The 18024-nt window shown below is 41.4% G+C and overlaps 1 protein-coding gene across 5 annotated transcripts in view; it reads right to left on the bottom strand.

The window, feature by feature from the left end:
* Positions 1–17100, bottom strand: part of LOC128652797 (zinc finger protein OZF-like) — a 167082-nt gene extending 149982 nt beyond the window's left edge. For 4 of the 5 annotated variants that reach the window (XM_053705732.1, XM_053705736.1, XM_053705734.1 and 1 more), the window contains exon 1: positions 16893–17021. The gene's annotated coding sequence lies outside the window, so the exon portion shown is untranslated. Of the gene's footprint in view, positions 1–16892 lie in introns of all 5 variants that reach the window. The other variant, XM_053705733.1, reaches the window with a different exon arrangement.
* Between the last annotated feature and the right edge of the window lie 924 nt (positions 17101–18024).

Here is an 18024-nt window from a genome sequence, read left to right as displayed (position 1 = left end):
CAGAGATACATTTTATAGGTTCCCATTGACTCATACACACAGCCTCCTTCCCAGTACCTTATATACAGAGATATATTATTATATAGGTTCCCATTGACTCATACACACAGCCTCCTCCCCAGTACCTTATATACAGAGATATAACATTTTATAGGTTCCCATTGACTCATACACACAGCCTCCTTCCCAGTACCTTATATACAGAGATATATTATTATATAGGTTCCCATTGACTCATACACACAGCCTCCTCCCCAGTACCTTATATACAGAGATATAATATTTTATAAGTTCCCATTGACTCATACACACAGCCTCCTCCCCAGTACCTTATATATAGAGTTATAATATTTTATAGGTTCCCATTGACTCATACACACAGCCTCCTCCCCAGTACCTTATATACAGATATAATATTTTATAGGTTCCCATTGACTCATACAAACAGCCTCCTCCCCAGTACTTTATATACAGATATATAATATTTTATAGGTTCCCATTGACTCATACACACAGCCTCCTCCCCAGTACCTTATATACAGAGATATAATATTATATAGGTTCCCATTGACTCATACACACAGCCTCCTCCCCAGTACCTTATATACAGAGATATAATATTTTATAGGTTCCCATTGACTCATACACACAGCCTCCTCCCCAGTACCTTATATACAGAGATATATTCTATAGGTTCCCATTGACTCATACACACAGCCTCCTCCCCAGTACCTTATATACAGATATAATATTATATAGGTTCCCATTGACTCATACAAACAACCTCCTCCCCAGTACTTTATATACAGATATAATATTTTATAGGTTCCCATTGACTCATACACACAGCCTCCTCCCCAGTACCTTATATACAGAGATATATTTTATAGGTTCCCATTGGCTCATACACACAGCCTCCTCCCCGGTACCTTATATACAGAGATATAATATTTTATATGTTCCCATTGACTCATACACACAGCCTCCTCCCCAGTACCTTATATACAGAGACTAGTACTAAAGCCTGTGTACACGGGCCATTTTTTGCAGTACAGCGGTCCCACCCCTTGCTCTCTCTTCCCCCCTCTCTTTTGCTTTCTCTCCCCCCTCTCCTTTGCACACTCTCTCCTCTGTTTTGCTCTCTCTCTCCCTTCTTTGGCTCTCTCCCCCTTTCTTTTGCTATCTCTCCCCCCTTTCTTTTGCTCTCTCTCACCCCTCTTTTGTTCTCCCCCCACCTCTTTGGCTCCCTCCCCCCACCTCTTTGGCTCCCTCCCCCCACCTCTTTGGCTCTCTCTCCCCACCTCTTTGGCTCTCTCTCCCCACCTCTTTGGCTCTCTCTCCTCTTTGGCTCTCTCTCTCTCCCCCCCTTTGGCTCTCTCCGCCCCCTCTTTGGCTCTCTCCCCCCCCCCCTCTTCGGCTCTCTCTCCCCCCCCCTCTTTGGCTCTCTCTCCCCCCCCCCTCTTTGGCTCTCTTTCCTCTTTGGCTCTCTCTCTCTCTCCCCCCCATTTGGCTCCCCCCTCTTTGGCCCTTCTCGCCCCCCTCTTTGGCCCTTCTCCTCCCCCCTCTTTGGCCCTTCTCCTCCCCCCTCTTTGGCCCTTCTCCTCCCCCCTCTTTGGCCCTTCTCCTCCCCCCTCTTTGGCCCTTCCCCCCTCTCTTTGGCCCTTCCCCCCTCTCTTTGGCCCTTCTCCCCCCCTCTCTTTGGCTCTCTCTCTCCCCCCTCTTTGGCTCTTCCCCCACTTTGGCCCCCCTTTGGCTCTCCCCCCCCCCCCCTTTGGCTCCCTCCCCCTCTTTGGCTCTCTCCCCCCCCTCTTTGGCTCTCTCCTCCCCCTCTTTGGCTCTCCCCCCCTCTTTGGCTCTCTCCCCCCCCCCTTTGGCTCTCCCCCCCCCCCTTTGGCTCTCTCCCCCCCCCCCTTTGGCTCTCCCCCCCCCCCTTTGGCTCTCTTCCCCCCCCCTTTGGCTCTCTCCCCCCCCCCCCCCTTTGGCTCTCTCTCCCCACCTTTGGCTCCCCCCCCCCCCTCTTTGGCTCTCTCTCCCCCCCCTCTTTGGCTCTCTCCCCCCCCCCCTCTTTGGCTCTCTTTCCTCTTTGGCTCTCTCTCCCCCCCCCCCATTTGGCTCCCCCCTCTTTGGCTCCCCCCCCCTATTTGGCCCTTCTCGCCCCCCTCTTTGGCCCTTCTCGCCCCCCTCTTTGGCCCTTCTCCTCCCCCCTCTTTGGCCCTTCCCCCCCCCTCTCTTTGGCCCTTTCCCCCCCCTCTCTTTGGCCCTTCTCCCCCCCTCTCTTTGGCTCTCTCTCTCCCCCCCTCTTTGGCTCTTCCCCCACTTTGGCCCCCCTTTGGCTCTCTCCCCCCCCCTTTGGCTCTCCCCCCCCCTCTTTGGCTCTCTCCCCCCCCCCCCCCTCTTTGGCTCTCTCCTCCCCTCCTTTGGCTCTCTCAAAAGAGAGGGGGAGAGAGAGCGCAAAAGAGAGGGGGGAGAGAGAGAGCGCAAAAGAGAGAGGGGGGAGAGAGAGAGAAAGCAAAAGAGAGGGGGGAGAGAGAGAGAAAGCAAAAGAGAGTGGGAGGGAGACAACGCAAGGTGTGGGACCACTGTACTGCAAAAAATGGCCCGTGTGAATGGGCTTTAGGACTAGTGATATGAATAATCACCATGAGAAATAATGAACACTTCCCCCAATGACTACCATGGAGTTTGCTATGAAACTCTTGGAAGGCTACTATACAGCTGACATTTTCTTTCCTAAGATATGGTGAGTTCACAGCGTCATCAATTACTTTTGTGAATATCACTCCTGGCCAGCAGGAGGAGGCAAAGAGCACCACAGCCAAGCTGTTAAGTATCACTCTCCTTCCCACAAACCCCAGTCCGTCATTCTCTTTGCCTTAGGTGCATGGAGGAGGTGATGTTTTTGGCGTCTAAAGAAAATTGGATTTCTTAGCTTCAAGCAAGATTTTAGGGTCTAGCCGTACTCCACATCAATCTCTTTAGTAGGGTAGCTGTTCTTTTAAGGACCCAACAGCCAAAAAGCTGGAGGCCTATTTGAAAAGGATATATGTTCATCATGGCCTCCTATGGCAACCTGCTGTGTGTATAGCCACTGTGACAAGCGCGGCATCCTACTGGTTTGATGCCCTGTCTGAGTTCCTTCAGGTAGAGACTCCCCTGGATGAGATCCGAGATCGAATTAAGGCTCTTAAGCTACTCAATTCCTTTATTTCTGATGCTATTATGCAGGTTATTAGACTGGGAGCAAAGTCTTCTGCCTTTGCGGTGCTAGCCCACAAGGCTTTGTGGCTGAAGTCTTGGTCAGCTGATGTTTCCTCTAAGGTAAATCTTCTGTCGATTGCTTACAAGGGTAAGACCTTGTTTGGACCTGGTCTTGCAGAAATAATTACTGATATTACGGGTATAAAGGGTCTTTTCTACCTCAAGATAAGAAGAATAGACATAAAGGACGTGAGAGTAATTTTCTTTCCTTTCATAAGCTTAGAGTAAAGTCTTCCCCTTCTTCCAAGCAGGAACAGTCAAAGTCATCTTGGAGACCCAATCAGTCTTGGAATAAGGGGCAGCAATCAAAGAAAACGGCAGATGAATCAAAATCAGCATGACTGGTTTGTCCCCGATCCGGGATTGGATCAAGTGGGGGACAGACTTTCTCAGTTCTCTCAAGCATGGATACGAGATGTCCCAGATCCTTGGGCTGTGGACATAGTATCTCAGGGTTACAAACTAGAATTCAAGACCTTTCCTCCCAGGGGCAGGTTCCACCTCTCAAGATTATCTGCAGACCAGATGAAAAGAGAGGCGTTCTTGAAATGTGTACAGGATCTTTCCTCCCTGGGAGTGATAGTTCTAGTCCCAGTACAGGAACAGGGTCTAGGTTTCTATTCCAATCTGTTTGTGGTTCCCAAAAAAGAGGGAACTTTCATACATATTCTATACCTGAAGTGTCTAAATAAGTTTCTCAGAGTACCGTCCTTCAAGATGGAAACTGTTACATTCTTCCTTTAGTGCAAGAAGGTCTGTTCATGACGACCATAGACCTGAAGATTCGCCTTTCAGGACAAACACTTTCAGTTTTTGGCTTTTCGGTTTGGCCTTGCCACAGCTCCCAGAATATTATCAAAGGTTCTGGGGGCTCACTTGGCAGTGATCCGGTCTCTATAAATTGCAGTTGCGCCCTATCTGGACGACATATTTTTTCAGGCGAAATCTTTCCAACAAGCAAACTCTCACACAGAGATCTTGTTGTTTTTTCTTTGTTATCACGGATGGAAAGTGAACCTTGAAAATAGTTTCCTTGTTCCAGCTACAAGGGTATTTTTCTTACGGACCATAATAGATTCCCTATCAATGAAAATATTTCTGACAAAGGTCAGAAGATCCAAAATTCTTTCCTCTTGCCTCTCTCTATACAGTCTACTGTTCAGCCATCAGTGGCACAATGTATGGAGGTAATTGGTCTGATGGTTGCTTCCATGAACATCATTCCATTTGCTCGATTCCATTTGAGAGCTCTGCAGTTATGCATGCACAATCAATGGAATGGGAACCATGCAGATCTGTCTCAGAGGATAAATCTAGATCAGTTGACAAGAGACTCTCCCGTGGTGGCTGTCTCAGGGAAAATGCTTTCGGAGACCTTCCTGGATGATTGTGAGCACAGACGCCAGCCTTCTAGGCTGGGGAGCAGTCTGGGACTCATTAAAGGCGCATGGACTCTGGACTCGTGAGGAGTCTGCTCTCCCCATAAACATCTTGGAGTTGAAAGCAATTTACAATGCTCTGATGCTTGGCCTCAGCTGTCCTTAAACCGGTTGTCAGGTTCCAGTCACCTTGATCTTAGTGGCTTACATCAACCACCAGGGAGGAACTCAGAGTTCATTAGCCATGAAGGAGGTGACAGATTATTCAGTGGGTAGAAGTTCACAGTTGCTGTCTGCCAGCCATCCACATTCCAGGAGAGGACTACTGGGAAGCTGATTTCCTGAGCAGGCAGACTTTTCATCCCGGGGAGTGGGAACCTTATACGGAGGTGGTCTCCAGCTTAAGCCTCAAATTGGGGGTTCCGGAGTTGGATATGATGGCATCTTGGCAGAATGGAAAGCTTCCAAGGTACCGTTCAGGGTCAAGGGATCCACAAGCCGCTCTGATAGATGCTCTGACGGTCCCTTGGTATTTCAGGCTGGCATACCCGTTTCCTCCATTTGCTCTCCTTCCACAGTCATTGCTCGTATCCAACAGGAGAGAGCGTCAGTGATTCTAATAGCCCCTGCATGGCCTCGCAGGATCTGGTATGCAGACCTAGTGGCGATGTTTTCTCTCCCACCTTGGAGCCTGCCTCTGAGGAAGGACCTTCTGATTTAGGGTCCTATCCATCATTCAAATCTTGTTTCTCTGAAGCTGACTAGTTAGAGATTGAACGCTTAGTTTTGTCTAAGCGTGGTTTTTCTGAGTCGGTCATTGAGACTATGATTTAGGCTTGCAAGCCTATTACTAGGAAGATTTACCATAAGATATGGCGTAAATAACTTTATTGGTGTGAATCCATGGGCTAATCTTGGAGTAGGGTCAGGATTCCTAGGATTTTGTCCTTTCTCCAGGACGGTCTGGAGAAGGGCTTTTCAGTCAGTACCATGAAGAGTCAGATTTCTGCTTTATCTATTTTGCTACATAAGCGTCTGGCGAACGTGCCACATGTGCAATCTTTTTGTCAGGCCTTGGTCAGAATCAGGCCTGTGTTTAAGTCTGTTGCTCCTCCTTGGAGCCTTAAACTTGTTCTTAAAGTTTTGCAGCAGGCTCCGTTTAGCCGATGCATTCCATAGATATTAATTTGTTATCTTTGAAGGTTTTGTTTCTTATTGCTATTTCTTCTGCTCGGAGAGTCTTGGAACTCTCAGCTTTGCAGTGTGATTCACCTTATCTTATCTTTTTATGCCGATAAGGCGGTTCTTCATAATAAGTTTGGTTTCCTTCCTAAAGTTATTTTGAATAGAAATATTAATCATGAAATAGTTTTTCCTTCACTATGTCCTAAACCTTGTTCTCATAAGGAACGGTTGTGCATGCTTTTAAATTCTATCTACAGGCGACTAAGGATTTTCACCAGTCTTCTGCCCTGTTAGTTTGTTTCTCTGGGAGGCGTAAAGGTCAGAAAGCTACTGCTACTTCTATTTCTTTCCGGTTGAGAAGTATAATTAGTTTGGCTTATGATACTGCTTGGCAGCAGCCTCCTGAGAGAATTACAACTCATTCCACGAGGTCTGTCTCCTCTTCTTCAGCGTTCAAAAATAAAGCTTCTGTGGAACAGATTTCCAAGGCTGCAACATGGTCCTCCTTACATACTTTTTACAAATTTTATAAAATTTGATACTTTTGTCTCGGCTGAGGCCACTTATGGGAGAAAGGTTCTTCAAGCGGTGCTGCCTTATGTCTAGGTCTACCTGTCTTGTCCCTCCCTAGTCATCTGTGTCCTCTAGCTTGGGTATTGGTTCCCAACAGTAAATGATGACGCCGTGGACTCACCATATCTTAAGAAAGAAAACAAAATTTATGCTTACCTGATAAATTTATTTATTTCCGGATATGATGAGTCGACGGCCCCCGATCTTTATTTTAAGACAGTTATTTTATACTAAACCTCAGGCAACTCTACACCTTGTGTTACGCCTTTTTTCTCCATTTACCTTCGTTTGAATAACTGGGGTTTGTGGGAAGGGGAGTGATACTTAACAGCTTGGCTGTGGTGCTCTTTGCCTTCCTCCTGCTGGCCAGGAGTGATATTCACAAAATTAATTGTTGACGCTGTGAACTCACCATATCTTAGGAATGAAAAAGTATTGTAATTACAAGGTGTTTAATGTTGCTCTGCTACAAATAAACCTTTTTACAATGTATACAATTGTTTACTTACGCTAGAGCTCTCAGCTGTATAGTAGCCTTCCAAGACTTTGATAGCAAACTCCATGGTAGTCATTGGGGAAAGTGTTCATTATTTCTCATGGTGATTATTCATATCATCAGAGGACAACTGATGCCTAATCTGTTATAGCTGTGGATTCCGGTGATCAACATTTTTATGTTAATAAACTTCATCCTAGAGGGACATAAAAGCCCTCATCTGAAATGATAGACCCTCTTTTTTCCAGCAAAGGGTCCGTTTAAGATGTGACTGCTCAGATATGGACTCTGAATGAGCTTTTTCACACAATAGCAGCAATTGTGAAGTCACTGCACATAGGCCCTTCACATTGTGTGTGTGAAATCTCTCTTGGCATCAATTCCTGTGCACAACACACCATTGGACCAGGATAAAAACAACTGCATGTCATGGAGGGGGATCTACCCTACATATATTAACAGTAAAACCAGTGGCAAAATAGTCATTAACCCTTTGAAAATGTAATTTACTTATACAAAAATGGTAATTACAGCACCTATGCCAGGGTTGGCATCAATTTCTGTGCCCAAAACACCATTGGGCCAGGCTAATAACAATTGCATGTCATGGAGGGGGATCTACCCTGTATATATTCATAATGACATCAGTGGCAAAAAGGTTATTAACCCTTTGAAAATATCAGTTACTTATTCAAAAATGAGAAGTACAGCACCTATGCCAGGGTTGGCATCAATTTCTGTGTCCAAAACACCATTAGGCCAGGCTAAAAACAACTGCATGTCATAGATGGGGATCTAGCCTGCATATATTCATAGTGAAATCAGTGGCTCAATGGTTAATAACCCTTTGAAATTATCTGTTATTAATTCAAAAATGAGAATTATGTCACCTATGCCAGGATTGGCATCAATTTCTGTGCCCAAAACACCATTGGGCCAGGATAAAAACAACTGCATGTCATGGAGGGGGATCTACCCTACATATATTAACAGTAAAACCAGTGGCAAAATAGTCATTAACCCTTTGAAAATGTAATATACTTATACAAAAATAGTAATTACAGCACATATGCCAGGGTTGCCATCAATTTCTGTGCCCAAAACACCATTGGGCCAGGCTAAAAACAACTGCATGTCATATAGGGGGATCTAGCCTGTATATATTCATAGTGAAATCAGTGGCCCAATGGTTAATAACCCTTTGAAATTATCTGTTATTAATTCAAAAATGAGAATTATGTCACCTATTCCAAGATTGGCATCAATTTATGTGCCCAAAACACCATTGGGCCAGGCTAAAAACAATTGCATGTCATGGAGGGGGATCTACCCTGTATATATTCATAATGAAATCAGTGGCAAAAAGGTTATTAACCCTTTGAAAATATCAGTTACTTATTCAAAAATGAGAGTTATGTAACCTATGCCAGGGTTGGCATCAATTTCTGTGCCCAAAACACCATTGGGCCAGGCTAATAACAATTGCATGTCATGGAGGGGGATCTACCCTGTATATATTCATAATGACATCAGTGGCAAAAAGGTTATTAACCCTTTGAAAATATCAGTTACTTATTCAAAAATGAGAAGTACAGCACCTATGCCAGGGTTGGCATCAATTGCTGTGCCCAAAACAACATTGGGCCTGGCTAAAAACAATTGCATGTCATGGATGGAGATCTAACCTGTATATATTTATAGGGAAATCAGTTGCCCAATGGTTAGTAACCCATTGGAAATATCTGTTACTTATTCAAAAATGAGAATTAGAACATCTATGCCAGTGTTTGCATCAATTTCTGTGCACAACACACCATTGGACCAGGCTAAAAACAATTGCATGTCATGGAGGGGGATCTACCCTGTATATATTCATAGTGAAATCAGTGGCCCAATGGTTATTAACCCTTTGGAATTATCTGTTACTTATTCAAAAAACAATTTATGTAAGAACTTACCTGATAAATTCATTTATTTCATATTGGCAAGAGTCCATGAGCTAGTGACGTATGGGATATACAATCCTACAAGGAGGAGCAAAGTTTCCCAAACCTCAAAATGCCTATAAATACACCCCTCACCACACCCACAATTTAGTTTAACGAATAGCCAAGTAGTGGGGTGATAAAGAAAGGAGTAAAAAGCATCAACAAAGGAATTTGGAAATAATTGTGCTTTATAAAAAAAATCATAACCACCATAAAAAAGGGTGGGTCTCATGGACTCTTGCCAATATGAAAGAAATGAATTTATCAGGTAAGTTCTTACATAAATTATGTTTTCTTTCATGTAATTGGCAAGAGTCCATGAGCTAGTGATGTATGGGATATCAAATACCCAAGATGTGGAACTCCACGCATGAGTCACTAGAGAGGGAGGGATAAAAATAAACAACAGCCATATGATGAAAATGAATCCACAACCCAAAATATAAGTTATTCTCCTAAAGAAAAGAAAAACTTAAAACATCAGCAGAAGAATCAAACTGAAACAGCTGCATGAAGAACTTTTCTACCAAAAACTGCTTCTGAAGAAGCAAATACATCAAAACGGTAGAATTTAGTAAATGTATGTAAAGAAGACCAAGTTGCCGCTTGCAAATTTGATCAACTGAAGCTTCATTCTTAAAAGCCCACGAAGTGGCGACTGATCTAGTAGAATGAGCTGTAATTCTCTGAGGCGGGGCCTAACCCGACTCCAATAAGCTTGAAGAATCAAAAGCTTTAACCAAGAAATCAAGGAAATAGCAAAAGTTTTTCTGACCTTTCCTATGACCAGAAAATATAACAGACTAGAAGTCTTCCTGAAATCTTTATTAGCTTCAATATAATATTTCAAAGCTCTCACCACATCCAAAGAATGTAAGGATCTTTCCAAAGAATTCTTAGGATTAGGACACAAGGAAGGGACAACAATTTTTCTACTAATGTTGTTAGAATTCACAACCTTAGGAAAAAATTTAAATGAAGTCCGCAAAACCGCCTTATCCTGATGATAAATCAGAAAAGGAGATTCACAAGAAAGAGCAGATAGCTCAGAAACTCTTCTAGCAGAAGAGATAGCCAAAAGGAACAACACTTTCCAAGAAAGTAGTTAAATGTCCAAAGAATGCATAGGCACAATATGGAAGAGCCTGTAAAGCCTTCAAAACCAAATTAAGACTCCAAGGAGGAGAGATTGATTTAATGACAGGCTTAAATACGAACTAAAGCCTGTACAAAACAGTGAATATCAGGAAGTTTAGCAATCTTTCTGTGAATAAAACAGAACAAGCAGAGATTTGTCCCTTCAAGGAACTTGCAGACAAAACCTTATCCAAACCATCCTGAAGAAACTGTAAAATTCTTGCAACTCTAAAAGAATGCCAAGAGAATTTATGAGAAGAACACCATGAAATGTAAGACTTCCAAACTCGATAATAAATCTTTCAAGAGACAGATTTACGAGCTTGTAACATAGTATTAATCAGATTCAGAGAAACCTCTATGACTTAGCACTAAGCGATCAATTTCCATACCTTCAAATTTAATGATTTCAAAATCTGATGGAAAAAACAGACCTTGAGACAGTAGGTCCAGCCTTAACAGAAGTGGCCAAGGTTGGCAGCTGGACATCCGAACAAGACCCGCATACCAAAACCTGTGAGGTCATGCTGGAGCTACCAGCAACACAAACGATTGTTCCATGATGATTCTGGAGATCACTCTTGGAAGAAGAACTAGAGGCGGGAAAATATAAGCAGGTTTGTTACGGTTACCCTTAGTCTCGCTGAGAGATGGACCGCTTAGTAGCCTGGATCCCTATTGCTAAAGAGGGGAGAAGCTGCTTTCCATAGTATTCTATATGAGTCTCGCAAATATAGAATAATCCCCCTTAGCTGCACAAAAACGAGTCAACGCTGCGATTGAGGGTCAAACAAGAACTCAGGACTGGGATGCCCAGCCTGCTTTTTATTAAGGTTACATGCACACAGGCACTCCCAGGGGGAGAGGGGGGGAAGCACAAAATCCCCCATCACACATTTAGATAGAGAGCACTGTCCTTTGACAGGCCACAATAGGATTACAGTACTTAAGATAACAAGTTTACAAGTTCATCTTATCAATTAGCAGTCTGGCTCCAGAGGTGATTAGACAATGGGATTTGTTATCACTAAACTTAGAGCTGAGGCCAGCAAACGTCTAATTAGACAATAGTTTCTAAAAGCTGAAAAAAAAGAGTTAACTCTTTATGAAATGATACTTGTTACGGTTTTCTTGGAGCCCTTCTTAGGCGCTGGCTTGCTGGTTCAGGCATTGCTGCTGGGAAATAAGCTCTTCACAACAAAAATAACTAATGCTTCTGTAACAGTGCTCCCTTTCTGTGGAACACTCTGGCAGACACGATCTGACTAATGCTTCTGTAACAAGGTTGATAACACCAAAGAAGTGTCAGCGCACCCACTGCTTCTGCCTGAAAATCCCTGAACCTGGACAGGCATCTGAGAAGTCTCTTGTTTAGATGAGAGGCCATCAGATCTATCTGTAGAAGACCCCATATCTGAACAATCTGAGAAAATACATCTGGATGGAGGAACCACTCCCCAGGATGTAAAGTCTGACGGCTGAGATAACCCGCCTCCCAATGTCTATACCTGGGATATGCACCGCAGAAATTAGACAGGAGCTGGATTCCGCCCAAGCAAGTACCCGAGATACTTCTTCATAGCTTGTGGACTGTGAGTCCCACCCTGCTGATTGACAAATGCCACTGTATGTGATATTGTCTGTTTAAAAATAAACAGTTCTCTCTTCAACAGAAGGCCAAAACTGAAGAGCTCTGAGAATTGCACGGAGATATAAAATATTGATTGGTAATCTCGCCTCTTGAGATTTCCAAACCTCTTGTGCTGTCAGAGATCCCCAAACAGCTACCCAACCTGAAAGACTTGCATCTGTAGAGATCATAGTCCAGGTTAGCCGAACAAAGAAGCTCCTTGAACTAAACGCTCATGATTTACCACCACATCAGAGAGTGTCAAACATTGGGATTTAAGGATATTAATTGTGATATCTTTGTATAATCCCTGCACCATGGATTCAGCAAACAAAGCTGGAGAGGTCTCATGTGAGAACGAGCAAAGGGAATTACGTCCAATGCTGCAGTCATGAGACCTAAATTTTCCATGCACATAACCACTGAAGGAAATGACTGAAGGTGCCGACAGGCTGCAACCAATTTCAAACGTCTCTTATCTAATAGAGACGGAGTCAAGGACACTGAATCTATCTGGAAACCTAAAAAGGTGACCCTTGTCTGAGGAATCAAGAAACTTTTTTGGAAAATTGATCCTCCAACCATGTTTCCGAAGAAACAACACTAGTTGATTAGTGTGAGATTCTGCAGGATGGAAGGACTGAGCTAGTACCAAGGAAACACTGCAATACCCTGCTCTCTGGTTTCCATAAAGCAGGGCACCAAGAACCTTTAAAAAAGATTCTTTGAGCGGTTGCTAGTCCAAATGGAAAAGCAACAAATTGGTAACGCTTGTTTAGAAAAGAGAATCTCAGGAACTGATAATGATCTGAATGAATCAGAATATGAAGGTATACATCCTGCAATCCATTATGGACCTAAAATGTCCTTGCTGAATAAAAGGCAGAACAGTCCGAAAAGTCACCATTTGAAAATTGGTACTCTTACATAACGATTCAAAATTTTCAGATTCAGAACTGGTCTGAATGAAATTTCCTTCTTTGAGACAATGAATAGATTAGAAAAAAAAACCCAGACCTTGTCCCTGAAAAGGAACTGGCATGACTACCCCTGAAACTCCAAGTCTGAACATCTAAACTTAAAAAGTCATATCAGCATTCCAAGATTTAAGCCTCAAAACTCTTGTAGCTAAAAATAGCTAAAGACATAGATCTAACATCAATCTTGATGATATCAAAAAATGGCATCAGAACTGATTAGTATGTTGCAGTAAGCGAACAATACTAAATAAATCAGAATCCAATTCTTGTTGCGCTAAATCTCCAACAAAAAAGTTGATGCAGCTGCAACATCAGCCAAAGAAATTACAGGCCTGAGAAGACCTGAATATAAATAAGCTTTCCTTAGATAAGATTCAAGTTTCCTATCTAAAGGAACTTAAGTACTATCTTCCATAGGAAAAGAGGTACATTCAGCAAGAATAGAAATAGCCGCATCAACTTGAGGATCTTTTCCCAAAGCTCTATATAAATTGCTGGTAAAAGGATACAATTTTTTTAAACCTTGAAAAAAGGAATAAAATAAGTACCCGGCTAATTCCATTCCTTAGAAATCATAAATGAAATAGCATCAGGAACGGAAAAAAACCTCTGGAGTAACCACAGGAGGTTTAAAAACAGAATTTACTAGTTCTAATATCAAGAGGACTAGTTTCCATGATATCCAAAATAATTAACACTTCTTAAACAAAGAACGAAAATACTTAATTTTAAATAAATAAGTAGATTTGTTAATGTCAATATCTGAGGAAAGATCTTCTGAATTAGATAGTTCCTCATCAGAAGAGGATAATTCATTATGTTGTCGGTCACTTGAAATTTCATCAACCTTATGAGAAGTTTTAAAAGACCTTTATATTAATTAGAAGGCAGAATAGCAGACAAAGCCTTCTGAATAGAATCGGTAACAAATTCTTTAAATTTCATATAAATTATGAAATATATAACATTTACATTAAACAGGAAATGTACTATTAACTGATGGAAACAATATCTGCATGTAAAAAGTTTATCATGATAACTAATACAATGACATTCGGAAATATAATGCACTTAGCTTTAGTAGAACCGACATCAGGCAGCAAAGTTCCAACAGATACTTCTGAGGCAGGATCAGATTGAGACATCTTGCAAAATGTGAAATAAAAAAACAACATATAAAGCAAAATTTGTCAATTTCCTTATATGACAGTTTCAGGAATGGGAGAAAAAATGTAAATAGCATAGCCCTCTGACATAAAAAAAGGCAAGAGGCAAAAGCAATGGAGCAAATAAATAATGAAAAAAAATTAGCGGCAAGTATGACGCACAACGTAACTGAAATATTTTTTTGCTGCCAACCATGTCCGGAAATGACACACTCGCGTTACTAACGACGCAACCCTGTGTGAACCTCTGCGTCAATTACGATGCCAGAAATGACGAACTTGCGTCAACGGACGTGCCTTTCGTGCCGAAAAATTCTTGCGCCAAGAATGACGCAATAAAGTGTACCATTTGGCGCACCCGCAAGCCTAAGTCAGCCCACAATTTGAAACAAAGTAGTCAATTGAAAAAAAGACTAAACCCCAGGTAAGAAAAATATTCCTTAATATTAACTTTCCCCAAATATGAACCTGACTCATGGCGAATATAAGTACAATACATATATTTAGAACTTTATATAAATGCATAAAGTGCCAAACCATAGCTGTCTTAAGTAATAAAAACATACTTACCAAAAGACACCCATCCACATATAGCAGATAACTGTTTCAGTACTGGTTTGGCTATCAGTAAAGGTAATGGTATATGAGAGTATATCGTCGATCTGAAAACGGAGGTAGGAGATGAATCTCTATGACCGATAACAAAGAACCTATGAAAAAGACCCCCGTTAGGAAAATCATTGCATTCAATAGGTGATACTCTCCCCGTCCCTCTGACATTCGCTGTACGCTGAGAGGAATCGGGCTTCAAAATGCTAAGAAGCGCATGTCAACGTAGAAATCTTAGCACAAACTTACTTCACCACCTCCATAGGAGGCAAAGTTTGTAAAACTGAATTGTGGGTGTGGTGAGAGGTGTATTTATAGGCATTTTAAGGTTTGGGAAACTTTGCCCCTCCTGGTAGGATTTTATATCCCATATGTCACTAGCTCATAGACTCTTGCCAATTACATGAAAGAAATGGTAATTACAGCACAAATGCCAGTGTTGGCATCAATTTCTGTGCCCAAAACACCATTGGGCAAAGCTAAAAACAATTGCATGTCATGGAGGGAGATATACCCTGTATATATTTATAGTGAAATCAGTGGCCCAATGGTTATTAACCCTTTGAAAATATGTGTTACTTATTAAAAAATGAGAATTATGTCACCTATGCCAGGGATGGCATCAATTTCTGTGCCCAAAACACCATTGGGACATGCTAAAAACCAATTGCATGGCATGGAGGGAGATCTAACCTGTATATATTTATAGTGAAATCAGTGGCCCAATGGTCATTAACCCTTTGAAAATATCTGTTACTTATTCAAAAATGAGAATTAGAGCACCTATGCCAGTGTTGGCATCAATTTCTCTGCCCAAAACACCATTGGGCCAGGCTAAAAACAATTGCATGTCATGGAGGGGGATCTACCCTGTATATATTCATAGTGAAATCAGTGGCCCAATGGTTATTAACCCTTTGAAAATATATGTTACTTATTTAAAAATGGTAATTACAGCACCAATGTCAGTGTCAACATCAATTTCTGTGCCCAAAACATCATTGGACCAGGCTAAAAACAATTGCATGTCATGGAGGGGGATCTACCCTGTATATATTCATAGTGAAATAAGTGGCCCAATCGCCATTAAACCTTTGAAAATATCAGTTACGTATTCAAAAATGAGAATTATGTGACCTATGCCAGTATTGGCATCAATTTATGTGCCCAAAACACCATTGAGCCAGGCTAAAAACAATTGCATGTCATGGAAGGGGGTCTACCCTGTATATATTTATAGTGAAATCAATGGCCCAATGGTTATTAACCCTTTGAAAATATATGTTACTTATTCACAAATGGTAATTACAGCACCAATGCCAGTGTTGGCATCAATTTCTGTGCCCAAAATACCATTGGGCCAGGCTAAAAACAATTGCATGTCATGGAGGGGAATCTACCCTGTATATATTCATAGTGAAATCAGTGGCCCAATGGTTATTAACCCTTTGAAAGTATCAGTTACTTATTCAAAAATAAGAAGTACAGCACCTATGCCAAGATTGGCATCAATTAATGTGCATAAAACATCATTGGGCCAGGCTAAAAACAATTGCATGTAATGGAGGGGGATCTACCCTGTATATATTCATAGTGAAATCAGTGGCCCAATGTTTATTAACCCTTTGAAAATATATGTTACTTATTCAAAAATGAGAATTATGTGACCTATGGCAGGGTTGGCATCAATTTCTGTGCCCAAAAAAACCATTGGGCCAGGCTAAAAACAATTGCATGGCAAGGAGGGGGATCTACCCTGTATATATTTATAGTGAAATCAGTGGCCCAATAGTTATTAACCCTTTGAAAATATCTGTTACTTAATCAAAATAGTAATATTTGTATTGGTGCCAACGTATGCCCTTTTTTTTCCAGTTTGTATATTCAATTGTTGTATAAAGGGTTTCCACCTCTGTGTAACTAGATTATATGAATCGTATTATTATCTAAATAAAACCTATATTTTTATTTTAAAGTCAATTTAAAGGAGTCAGACAAAAAAAAATGAAGAAACCAACTTCCATGAATAAGAAACAGAATTTCACGAATAAGAAACAGATTGAATAAGAAACCAACTTCCTTGTCGTACCCCCAGTACCTTATATACAGATATATATTGGTGTCTCACTCATACACAACCCCCCAGTACCTTATATACAGATATATATTAGTGTCTCACTCATACACAACCCCCCAGTACCTTATATACAGATATATATTGGTGTCTCACTCATACACAACCCCCCAGTACCTTATATACAGAAATATATTGGTGTCTCACTCATACACAACCCCCCAGTACCTTATACACAGATATATATTAGTGTCTCACTCATACACAACCCCCCAGTACCTTATATACAGATATATATTGGTGTCTCACAGCCGTTCCAATATCTTATGTGCATTGCTTTCTGGTTAATAAACTACACATCTCATTATAGCCCTATATAAAAAGTAACACACATTAGTCTATGGCTGATTTACTGACCTGGCAGCAAGCACCCGCAGACAAAACACAGGAAACTACTGTGACGTCACTTGCATGGGATATGTGAATATTCCAAAAGAACTACAATACCCAGTATGCAATGAATATACACACCACGTCACACAACAGAGACATTAATCCCAGCACGCACTGCGGTTGTATCTTTGCAGGAATCGACAAAGTAGTCTAGCTGCAGACTGGAGCTCCACTCTAGACAGGAAACATGTGACCTCCACTGACTCTAGACAGGAAACATGTGACCTACATTCAAAGCTTTTTTTTTTTTTTAAATCAACTTTAATGTAACAAACAACCTATAAACAATCATTCTGAAAACTTTCTTGTTCTTCTTAGTGTGCACTCACAGTGGTTTATGTTGATTGTCATTTATAAGGTAACCACCGTGAGTGAAAATTAAGAAGAACAAGAAAGCTGCAAAATGTTTTGTTTTCAGAATGATTGCCTATAGGTTGTTTGTTACATTAAAGTTGATTTAAAAAAAAAAAAAAGCTTTGAGTGTAGGTCACATGTTTCCTGTCTAGAGTCAATGGAGGTCACATGTTTCCTGTCTAGAGGGGAGCTCCAGTCTGCAGCTAGACCCTTCTCGGGATCGAGAAGAGAGAGAAGGGTCTAGCTGCCTACTGGAGCTCCACTCTAGACAGGAAACATGTGACCTCCACTCTCAAAGCTTTTTTTTTTTCTTTTTTTTTTTTTTAAATCAACTTTAATGTAACAAACAACCTATAGACAATCATTCTGCAAACAAAACATTTTGCAGCTTTCTTGTTCTTAATGTTCATTCACAGTTGTTTATGCTGATTGTCATTTATAAGGTAATCACTGTGTCTCATTTATAAGGTAACCACTGTGACTGTCATTTATAAGGTAACCACTGTGACTGTCATTTATAAAGTAATCACTGTGACTGTCATTTATAAGGTAATCACTGTGACTGTCATTTATAAGGTAACCACTGTGACTGTCATTTATAAAGTAACCACTGTGACTGTCATTTATAAGATAATCACTGTGACTGCCATTTATAAGGTAACCACTGTGACTGTCATTTATAGGGTAACCACTGTGACTGTCATTTATAAGGTAACCACTGTGACTGTCATTTATAGGGTAA

Source organism: Bombina bombina, chromosome 3 (genome assembly GCF_027579735.1).
Source record: "Bombina bombina isolate aBomBom1 chromosome 3, aBomBom1.pri, whole genome shotgun sequence".
In the NCBI taxonomy this organism is placed as follows: Eukaryota; Metazoa; Chordata; class Amphibia; order Anura; family Bombinatoridae; genus Bombina; species Bombina bombina.
Note: the sequence above shows the minus strand (reverse complement) of the source record. Positions and strands in the feature narration are given on the sequence as shown.